General features: G+C 37.9%; 1 protein-coding gene across 1 annotated transcript in view; it reads left to right on the top strand.

Moving 5' to 3' along the window:
• The window catches only part of cttnbp2 (cortactin binding protein 2), a 247184-nt gene that overhangs the window by 51895 nt on the left and 183067 nt on the right, over positions 1-12222 (top strand). The gene's annotated exons all lie outside the window — the stretch shown is intronic.

The following is a 12222-nucleotide window of genomic DNA, read 5'->3' as shown; positions in this document are numbered from 1 at the left end:
GAATTTTGTTTGCCACAAAAATGTGAAGAATGAAGAATCCTAATTCAATGAAGTCTTTATTAGTTACAGCAACCAGTCGTTTCCCTGGTAGAACTTTCTTATATCCGTATCCTTAGGAAAGAAGAGATCATTATTTTGAAGGGAAATGTCATAATCTCCAAAGCTGAAGTATTTAGCCATGTGTTGAATAATTGGGTCTTTGTTTTTTAAAAACAATCTTACTTAAGTTCTGGATTTCTTGCTGTTTATGATTCAAACTATATGAAAAGTATATAACATTTTGTACCTCAACCAAAAAAAAAGTTCTAACACACAATTTCTTCCTTCCTTCTTTCTTTTCAGATGCCAGTGCCTCTGAAGCTTCATTGTAGTGTTCTTTGATCAGTTGAAAATCCTTGTTTTAGGATTAGATTTGATATATCATTACATAATAGGGAGTCAGCTATATTGAAGGTTTGTTTAAAAAAAATACTGTGCCCAAGAAAGCTGAGCAGTATGTAGGTAGTTGGATTGAATTTATTCTGCGTCAATTCATTTTCATGTCTGCTGCTACTTTCTCAAAGACTGATTCATCCTTAGGGTTTTCTTTTTTCCACATTTTCAACTTTTAGTAAATACTTCTTAACTGTTAAATTTATAATATTTTGGACTGGTTATTGGCTATGAATTTGATGAATAGGTTATAATGTGCTTTATTCAGTGATCTAAATGAAAGTCTCCAAATTAATTTCATCTGACATGCTCATTGGTGTTCCTTTTGTCTTCAGCCAGTACTACAGCTAGAAGCAGTCTAAAATGTTAGATATTAGAACCCTCTATGAATATTAAGGAATGTGGTGAATTGTCCCCTTTGGGGGTTTATACATATTACTGTAATAGGAGTTACTATATAACAATGAAAGGTCTTTTAGCACTTTGAATACACTTTCTCCCGTGCAGTGCTTGGATGGCAGTTAACTTCCGAGGCTATGGATGTCTTTGGTAAGGAGTTTACTGTATATGTTCTCTACATATTCACCTGTGTATTGACTGTGGACTGCTTTTTCCATTTAGCTAAGCTGACTTGCCCGATGTTAGTGAGTGTGGGTGTATGTGTGAAAGTTGTTGAGCAGTGAACTGATCTTTAGACCAAGGCTGCTATATCTCCATCTATCCAGTAACATAGGCTGGAGAGGAGGAGAGGTTGGGAGCATGCACTGATTTTACAGCGTGTTGCTGCACCCACCACAATGAACCACCTGGATTGGGACCCGAGTGCAGCTGTGCAATGGGTGACACCTCAGCACCACACTGGAACAGTGACTGGAGTGCCAACCCTGCCACCAACCCCCAAATTTTCCCTGCAAGTTGGAAAACCTGCTTGCACGTTGGATGCAGATTAACGTCATACCCAGGATGAAGCAATTGCAGGTTAAGAGCCGTATTCAAGGGCCCAATGGAGTGGAGTCACTTCTGGCGTTTACAGGATTCGAACTTGCAGCCTTCCTAGCCTCAGAGCCACCACTCCATCCAAGCTGGAGGAATGTATAATAACACAGGGTAAACCAAAATGGCCTGAATCTCATCAATAATGTATTATAAAGTAACTGAGTATCAAATGAACATGTCATATGCACCAACTTTTAGGGTTACCTTACATTTGTTTTCCAGGTTTTAGTGATTTTACCTGCAAATGAAAGAGCTCATTGTGGTTGTCATTTAAACCAACAACAGTGATATGCTACAAGGGCTCTGGGATGATTTAGACTACGAAGTTGGCTTGGGCCATGACTGATGGGTGCAGATTAAGTATGGATTAAGAAAAAAACGTGACAAAATTTTCACATGGTACTTAGTTTCTGAACAATACATTTTTGAAAGGGTTCAATTACTTTTAAATCATCCTCTGTATTAGAGGTCTGCAAAGATAGTCCTGGAAGGTTACAGTGGCTATAGGTTTTAGTTTTGACTTAATTGCTTAATTAGAAACCAATCCTTGCTAATTAGAAGGTTCTTGTAATTTTATTTAAGTTTATGGCTTGTTAAGATGATGCCACATTGTGCAGTTTTTTGTTGTGCAGATTTGCTGGCTGAAGTGGCCGATCTATTTGCAGCATCATGTCAAATTAGATGAATGAAAATTGCAGTGCATCCCTAATTTACCAGTTGGGTTACAACTTTCCAGCGAGCTGTACTCTCCCCTTTTTCTGACCACCAATAGCATGCTGCTGACAGAACGGGTGTTTACCAGCGTTGTGCTGTGGTGTGTTCAGCAGCATTCTTTGTCATTTTTTTTCTTTTTTAGATTTTGTCATAGTATTTAAATCCATAGGTATCGGATGGACAATATGCTTTGAGTTTCTAAAGCCCAAAGCCTCCATGCTCCCTGATGGAGCTGACCCAGTACCGCTACTGTGTGCAGGCTTAACATCTGTGGTAAATTGAGCCACAGTTTCTGCCCTTTTTTTCTGTTCTCTTTTAGTACTAAAACATGGGACATCAGAAAGAGGAGACTCTTTTCCGTTTGTGAGGTTCGAAAGACGTTTATTCCTTATTCCTCATCTCCACATTGAAATTCCGGATGAGCATTCATTGGTTGTCAGCCCATCCTTCCGACTAAATAGAAAACCTGTGTGATTGTATCATAGCCAGTCGCAAACCAGTTTGTCTCATTCTTTAGGTATGTCACATTAGGTGATCAGCTTCATGGGAATATGCTGCTGAATGCCTCCAACTCCTTAAGATTATGTAAATGAAGGCTATGACTGAAAATCACTCAAAAAGTTGTCTAATGTGACTGCTTTAGTGTTTTCATTCTACCATGTAGGTCATTCTTATATTGTAGGTTTTTTCATGTTAAGGATTTCATCCAAATGATTTGTAGTCTGAGGCAGATGAGTAATTCTCAGTCCATCACTTTTTTCTCTGTTCAGTTTCCTTCCAAAATTTGATTAAACCGGACAGTTCATGATGAAGACACAGGTGTAATTGAAAAAAAACAAGTTAAATGAAAAACTGCTGGTTCCTCTGTCATTTGCATCTTATTGCTTATAAGGAACAATTAGAAACATTGAATGTAGCTGTTATGATTGAAGTGCCACCAAAATGCAGTGCAGTTTGTACAGAAGATTCTAGTGGAATGATCCTTTTCACTGTTGGTAAATTTATTTGAACTATGGTAGGATCATATAAGATGGAAGTTGTCTGTATCTCCTTCTCAGGGTCTCATATGAGTTTAAATACTGACATGCAGCATCCTCAGAATGTATTTTGCAAATCAGAGAGGTGTTACTGATTTTCAAATATTTCTGAGTAAATAGACGAAGTGTTTTAAAACTAAATGAGAGATGTTCCATCATGCTTCTGACTTTTCTCACAAACCTTCATTGATTTTATCCACAGTGTGGGAGGATTGTGTAAGAGGATGTGATCTTGAAGCACAGGATTTCTTTTAGCCAAAAATTTTCCACATTATCACATAGCAGAAGGCTGTACAACTTGTGAGATATATAACTGCTGTGCAGCTATTACACCTAGGATATGAAAAATTGAGAAGTTGGTTGCCAGTGAAGCCTTCTGGTACTCTGAAGTCATTGAGACGTGATGTGCAGTCTTGTTAACCTGGAAAAAGTACAGAATATTAGTAATGATACATTAAACTTGTCTGCTTCAGTAGCCTCATTAGGTCTTGTATACAGTACACCCCCAAAATTCTCGGGGGTTAAGTTTCTAGAGCACGCGTGAGTTGTGAAAAGCCGCGACTTTTAGATGTGGTTAAAAAAATGCCTTTTAAATGCCTATTTTTATAGTTTAAACCCTAAGTACAGTATGCCCCCAAAGCACTTTAATTTCATTGCAAACTCAGCTTACTGTAATAAATTAATACATTACCTAAAACCAGAATGTAAAGGTAAACCAGTCTACTGTACAGTACTGTACTGCTATGTCTCCCGCAGTGCTAGAATGTAAAATACCGATGTTACTGCTATACATACTGTAATTCATGCAAGCAGTTTTCTTTGGTATGTGCTGTCGTTTTCTTTTTTATAAGTAGAGTAAATACATAATAATTTCATTTAATTAAAATACAGTAAAATGTACGGGTACTCACAAATGATGAATGATATTGATGATGATGATGAAGTAGCTGTGCAGTACGATGCAGAGGATTTAAAACTCCTCGGGTGGTGTCTCTTCTTCAGGCGCTTCAGGAGGAGTCGTATCTTTGGACAGGTCTTCTTTTGGTGGGGTTTTGTGCTGGCTTTTCTTTATAGGCTTCAGGAACATTGTGATGGGAAGTTGCTACATTGTCTCCTGTAGCGAACTGCTGGTACAGTTTCCATGCTTTCTCACGGATGATGTTACCGTCCAAGGGGATGTTTTTCTTCCTGCAGTCGATGATCCACAATGCCATGGCAGATTGCATCCTGATGATATTTTTATTCCTTACGGTCATTACTTTTTTGGCATTATCACAGAAACTTACAGATACAGTAATCCAGATTGTTGCTTCGTTCTTCTTTATGTAGCGTGCAGTGCTTTCATTAATGCCATAGTGGCGCATTACTGCAGCATAACTTTTTAATTCCCGGAGCAAATCCAGTAGTTCAGCTTTCTCCTGGAATGTTTTAAACTTTTTCTGGTGCTTAGGCTCAGTGCCAGAAACCTTGGAAGGTGCAGGGCGATTTGGTGACATCTTGTGCATTTAAGAATAACAAAATTAATGCAATAACAAAATGGAAAACACAAGGACACTCAGCTGGAGTTGCGTCACAGGGCAGCAATCAATCAGCAGTAAGGAGAAATGAATAAAGCTCTTGGATTGGCAACTTTCACCATTTCAAACCGCGTTTCCCTCAGCGGTGGTAAACCCACTCACCTGGAGAAACGTCACAGGGTAGTAATCAATTAGCAGCAGGGAGAAATGAATAACATTCTCGGATTGGCTACTTTCACCATCCCAAATCACGTATCCCTCAGCAGTGGCTACTTTCACCATCCCAAACCACGTATCCCTCAGCGGTTGCTTCCTGTTCTCTCTACAGCACCTTCCTGTTCTCTCTACAGCACAGTATTGCCACGAAAAAAGCCATAAAAATTGCGGAGGATATTTGTGCTTTCCGCTAACAATTAATAGTTAGGTTCTAGAGGAAAATCCGCGAACGACTGAGTCTGCAAACCCTTGAACCGCGATTTCGCAGGGGTCTACTGTATTAAAGATTACCTCTTTTAAGTAAGTACACAAATTGTTTTATACTTTCTGAGCACTGAAAGTGAAAATTAGAGATTATATAGCAAATGCTAATCAAGTAGTACAACAGAGAGAGTTACAAAGTGCAGTGTAATTGGGAAAGCATGTAGGATGTTTTATACAGTGAGTCACAGCTCATTGCAAGAGATAATTGTCATTAATGTTTACCAGATCAAAGGAAAGGGGATGTTGTTTACTAAAGTATGGAAAACAAACTTATTTTTTTACTGTATATACCCTGAATCTGTTAAACTTTTCAACCTGTTTGCTGCTTTGCATTTGAACAAGTTGTTTCCAACTTGAGGTTTCATCTGTTTAATTTTAGTGATACGTTTTGGTGGCAGTACAGTGATGTTGTAAGCACAGTTGCCTCACAGCTCGAGAGTCTTAGGTTCAGATCCTTGCCTAGCAGGCTACCTGTGTGAAGTCAGGACATCATATTTCCTTCTCATGTCTGTAAAACCTGCATGTTTGGTTAATTGGCAACTCAAAACTGGTACAGTGTGAGTGTGCAAATGCAGTATGAAGGACTGGCGCCTCATCTAGGTTTGCTTCAGACTGGTGATACATGCAAACCTGAACTGGATAAGTGAGTTAAGAGATGGATGGATATATTTTAACAGTTATGCATAATCAAAGTAGTCTCTTTTAGTGTAACGTCAGGCTTCACAAAGCTAAATCCAGCCCCTCAAAATACTCCATCAGTGAAAACCATTTCCATATGTATTATGTGTAAATTTCCATGTTCAGTTGAGTTACTCATATTGATTAGTGTAATTGTGTGAAAGTGCAGTGATGGAATTAGCATAAGAAAATATTAGCTTTCCTCACAAAATATGCATAAGTGAACCCCTTCAGACCTCCACTGCACCCTGTCCTGGGTATCATAATATTTAAAACGAGAACAATATTATATTATAATACCAGATGCACTGGTTTCCTCCTTCTGTCCAAATACTTGCAGGTTAGGTGAATTGGTGATGCTTAATTAGCCATAGAGTATGTGTTTGTTTGCTCTGTGATTGACTGGTACCCCTGTGCAGGTTTTGTTCCTGCCTTGTGTCCTGTGCGTGATGATATAGGCTGTGGCACCCCCTGCCACCCCGGTCTGGATTAAGTGGGTTAGAGAATGATAACACTTGATATTATTACAATATCAACAGTCAGTGATGTAGCTGACAATAGAGGATGCAAGGAGGTCCTCGTTTATTAAATTATTTCATAGCACAGAACTATTCAGGCATTACTTGGACATATATCTAAGTAATGGAACACATGAAAATGATACACAAACCCTGCTGAATTCTTTTCACCTCGATTTCAGCAATCCAGAAACTTTCTGAACTCAGTGAAATGCATTGACGTCAAAGGGGAAGGAGAAGTTGAGCTAGTTTTGAGTGGATTATAATGGCACAGTGGTCTTCTAAGTGTCTCTGACAGCTAGGGAAATGTGTTAACTATACTGGACAGATTATTGGGTTCAAAAATGTGACCTGAGTTGTGAGGCAGCAGTACTATTCACTGTGCCACTGTGCCTCCATGAGATAAAATTAATAGAATTAAATATCAGAACAATAAAATTTCTCACAGACTAGAAGCATGAATTCATTCAGGCCTCTCCTTTACAAATCTGATAGCTGGTACTCATCTCTCTCAAACTGAAAAGTACAGTTTAATTTTTTTCCCTGATGTTTTTACTTATTCACTGTCGATGCTACCAAATAAACATAACACTAAAGGATGTGAGGATGTGAGGATGTGAATTCTTCACTTCTTTCTTCCTGCATCAACTGCATAGCACTGTGGGTAATGCCAGTAAAGGGCTAGGCTCACATATTACGTACAGTTCATTTATAAGTCCATACCAAAAGCCTAGAATGCTAGAATCCCTGAAGCCTTGGAAAAAAGTCATAATCCCAGGCCACCTTAAATTCTTTTGCATCTATCCACTAACATCTTTTGTTTTGCGAATGTGTTGATCAGCACAAGCAGCAAGCAGCCTGCTATCCCATACCACCACCGCAGCTCAAGTCTGTTCATCTGGATGTGAGGTGCCTGGAGTTGTATAGGGTAAATAATATATCATTATTTGGAACACATTTTACAGTATGTGTGTTCCATGTGTACAACAATCTGGGTAAATGTAGGATGACAGGAAATGCTAGAGAAGAAATGTTGAACACATAGCTAAAACAGAAACCTTTATTAACCTTAATTCTTCCAAAATATCATCAAGTCGAGTTTTGAAGGTCTCTAAAGTAATTTTGTTTACCATAATATTTGGTAACTTATTGCATGTGTCTGTGGTTCTCTGTATGAAGAAAAACTTCCTAATGTTGTAACAATTCGGCCCGCTAATGTTGTAACAATTCGGCCCATGAAATGATCATTACTGCTAACCTGTCCTAATTTGCGACAGATGATAAAAAGGATAGGCCAATATCACACCCTGTAGAACCCCCCATACATATCTTATTTTAAAATGTTCAGTCACGCCTGATGCCAGAGCATTTATAGTCCGAGACTAGTGGTCAATATCCATAAACACATAAGGAATATATTGCATCACAGAAAAGACAAAAAAAAATAATACAAAAAATATATCTAAATACAATAAGAATATCCCTCCCTCATTTCCAGAGCTTATAAGTAAGTCCACAGTTCCAGCCCCTGTGGGGAGCAGGTGAAACGAAGAATACTAATAGATGTTAACTCCTAGCAGCAAAAATCTTGACAGTAAAAGCTATACAGTCACTCTGTGCCATGATAAAGAACAGTAAGGTCTTCGAGAAGCTCACTTACCGGAAATAGCGGAATGCCCAGTTCACCAGTCCAAAAAGAATTACCGACTTCCACCTAACCATCAGGACTTTAGAAGCTCCAGGACTTTGTCTCATGGCCCATGATCTGCTTTGTTTGCTTTTCCCCATCTTCTTGGCTGTCTTCTCTCTTATTCTCTTTTATTTATGTGGCAGTGCTACAATGTTTGTACGAAATTTCCCTTTAACAAGTTTCCAGCTGAGTTCTCATGTTCTTGTTGAACTCATTTTGAAGTAGCAGTCTTGATCTACTGCACTGATTCCCTTCATAATTTATAACAGTTCAATCATGCCACCTCCTAATATCTTTTCACTTCTGAAAAGGCTCAGCTGGTTTAATCCATTCCCTGTAACACTGTAACCAGCCTAGTTGCTCATTCCTGGACTTTCTCTAGCGCTTCTATGTCATTTTTGTAGAGTGGAAACCAAAACTATACACAATACTTCAGATGAGGTCTTATGGGTCTCCTGCAGGCATGTAACGTCAGAATCGATTGATTTAAGGAGTTGTGCTTTGTTGGCAGACATGCCTTTAGCATTGAAGGTAACAACTCTAAACTTGGATATTTTCGGCGCTGAAGTTTTATCCTTTTACCACCCTGGATGAGTGCAGTGGCCTGTGTAGTGTAGCAATTGGTCTCTGTCTGGTAGGGCAGATTAACAGGGGCACCACTAGAAGGATGGCACATGCCCCCACTTCAGATGAGATCAGCGTTATATCCAGCATTGGCTGCTTCAACTCTGTGATTTCACACTGACCTTACAAAGCATCATGAAGGCCACAAGGCAAATTTCTAGGCGTACTGTATATTTAATGAACTAGGTTGTTGGCAAACACAGCGTATTCAACTGCGAAAAATTCTTTGGTGACTTGCTCAGATCAACACTACACATAACTGCCATACTGAGCATTTCAAAATTAATACATAACATTTCACCCAAGAAAAATATTAAAATTAGACATTTGTCTCAAAATTTAGAACATCTATGAAAAAAAACTGCAAGAAAATGAAATATTGTTAACTGAAACAGTGAATATTTTCATAAAATTTGCAATTGGTGATTCTGAACGCACTTATCTAGGGCAAAGTAATCTCTCACATAGAAGATCTGATAAATCTGTGCCATGGCTACTACACTCTACATCTGCGCACATGCATCCCTATCAAGCTGTCTTCTGGAATAAGACTCCTGCCTACTTTAAATACTGTGAGTCCTGCTTGGTGCCATCTCCCCATTGCATCACCTTCTTAGCTCTGCCTGAGATCATAACACTTCCCTTATTAAACATCTGTCCTCAAAGAGAAAAGCCTCCCAGTAACTATAACATAATTAGTTGAATACTGTGGTGTGTAATCATTTTATATAGCCACTGTATTTGCCATGGGGCACTCAGCCTCCAGGATGTAAACTCAGATTCTGCTCTTAGTCTGAAAAGTCAAAAGTAACCTCCATATCTAGTTCAGCTGATGGAGTGCTTCCTTGTAACGGGTTTAGTTCCCTTCACTTGCTCTGCAGTCAGGTGCAGCATAGACTTTAGTGTAACCAACAGCACTGAGCTGTAAGCAGAAAAGGGTCGAAGGCAGTTTTACACATGACAGTATGGCCTAAAATAGAAAATTGAATAAACACAAGGGTGAGTGGTGTTAACATATGCAGGGATAAACAAGCTATAGTTACATTTGACCGGGCATGGCTTCAAGCTGTAATATTTACCAGCTTAATAATAATAATAATAATAATAATAATAAAGCATTTTATTTATAGGGCACTTTACATTAGCAGTAAATCTCAAAGTGCTACATAAAAAGTTTAATCAAAGGCAAGGCAAGATAAAAACAGAGATAAAACAACAGTAATTATAGCATTCTTGTTAATAAGTTTTCCTAAATAGAAAAGTCTTTAGCTGTTTTTTTAAAACAGCCCACAGTCTGCTGTGTTCTTAGGCTCTCTGGTAGGGCATTCCAGAGCCGTGGAGCAGTGGCTACAAAGGCTCGGTCACCCATTGTATGAAGTTTGGTCATGGGGGGCGAAGGCGGTAGGTATTTGCAAAACGGAGGTTTCTTGCAGTGGATTGTAGTATAAGGAGTTCCTTCAGATATTGTGGAGCATTTCCATGGATGCACTGGTGAGTAAATAAAGAGTTTGCATTCGATATGGAGGTGGATAGGGAGCCAATAAAGTGACCGAAGGATTGGTGAAATGTGTTCATATTCCCGCACCCTCATCAGGATTCTTGCAGCACTATTTTGAATTTATTGGAGCTTTTGAAGCTCTTGCTGGGGATCCCGATGAGGAGTGCATTACAATAATCCATCCTGGATGAAACAAAGGCATGAACCAGCTTTTCAGTGTCACAGAGAGAGAGGTAGGGACGGAGTTTGGCTATGTTTCAGAGATGAAGGAATGCAATTTTACAAAGGTGATGGACCTGTGTATCAAATGGCAGATGTAAGTCTAACTTGACACCCAGATTTGTAACAGAAGGGGAGAGGGCAATGGTACGGTCAGAAAAGGAAATACAATTTACAGAGGGCTGAAAAAAATAAAAACGTCCTATGAGAATGGAATCAAAACCTGAACATATGTTATCTGAGTTAACTCCAGATGTCTTTCAGTGCTTTTGACTCCTTTGTGGAAATGAATGATTAAAATATTTTATCTAAGTGACTGACAAAGAATTATTTATTATATTTATTATATTAAATGAGTCAACATGCAGAATTAATAGAGGTTCACATAAATTTTTATTAATCAGCAATTATTCATAGCATGCTTTTAATAAAATTGTTGTTTTTTGTTTTAACATACAATAGTTAACATACCTTTGTAAAGTTATCTTTCTGTATTACTCTGCAGACGTTGTAGTTTATTTAGTAAATATATTTTCATAGCCTGTTATTTTTATGTTGAGCTTTTGATGTCAAGACATAATATTGGTTTACATCTGAAGTGTTTCTTAATGATGTGCACACCACTTGATCCACTCTGTAAAGAATTACAGTGTCCACACCAATATGAGATGATCTTACATCTCCTGGGGTTAATCATGTGAAAGACAATCCTTTAACATCGTAGGCTCCAACTTTTTTGAAGAAGATCCTACTGGGCAGAATTTGTTTGGTCAGTTATCTTCCTTGATAACAAATCTGGTCTGCAGGTTATACAATGTAAAAATAAAAATAAAATTTTACTGAAAAAAACATAATGTAATTTTACAGTATTTTCATGTTATTCCAAATAGCTGATCTCCTCTTGAATAAAAAAAATGTTGAATTGCTCTTTTTATGCAACAGATTTTGTCTGTCAATATAAAATACAAAGATATGCCTTTTTTAAAGGGAAGTCATACTAATTTTACATCCGTAAATTTGGTTTCATTTGGCAATTCAAGTAGTATTATAGAAAAAAAAAATGCTCAAAACATAAGTACAAAACGTATACAGTGTTAAAAAAATAGTTAAAAAATAATAAAGAGTACTTCAGCAGTTGGGTTCCACCAAAATCAATGAGTATATTTTCCATACATAAAAAAAACATATACACATTAATATTCCCTTAAAATCACAGTCATTTCTGTTGCGTCATTAAGTGGCAATAGGTTGTCAATTCACAGATTCCCCATAAATTCTCAAGGGAAATGTCTGTTAAAAAACATCTTTTCACATATTAAAAGGTTTTAAATATTTCAAATTAGTACTGATATCCTAAAAGAATCCAGTTATCGTGTAAAAAACATCACTTAATTGACCACATGATAACCTCCAGCTTTTGCCAATAATGATGCCTCCTTTCGGGAAGTCTTAGCTTTTATGGAGAGTGAACCGAAGGGGGAGGAATCAGTTGACCTCACTGGGCAATTTCTGAGCTCCTTGAAGAGAGAAGGAGATGACAATGCTAGTGATAGCACGTCCTTTTGTCCTGGAGTTGTATTATGTACCTCAACAGAGCCTGTAAGGAGATCCTCCAATGCGCATTTTCATATTAAGTTTTAAAGTTGTCCTCACCTGTTAATTCTCAGCCAGTTGCACATGATTCCAAATCAATGATTACAATACATTTCAAATAGAGTATCATAAGCTCCAGCACTGGGAAATGAAAGACTTTGTTGTGCATCACTATAATTGTAAAAAAAAATAGTTATAAATGAACATGTATTAATTTCTATGACCT

This window comes from Polypterus senegalus, chromosome 8 (genome assembly GCF_016835505.1).
Source record: "Polypterus senegalus isolate Bchr_013 chromosome 8, ASM1683550v1, whole genome shotgun sequence".
Lineage (NCBI taxonomy): Eukaryota > Metazoa > Chordata > Cladistia > Polypteriformes > Polypteridae > Polypterus > Polypterus senegalus.
This window is presented reverse-complemented; position numbering and strand designations above follow the sequence as displayed.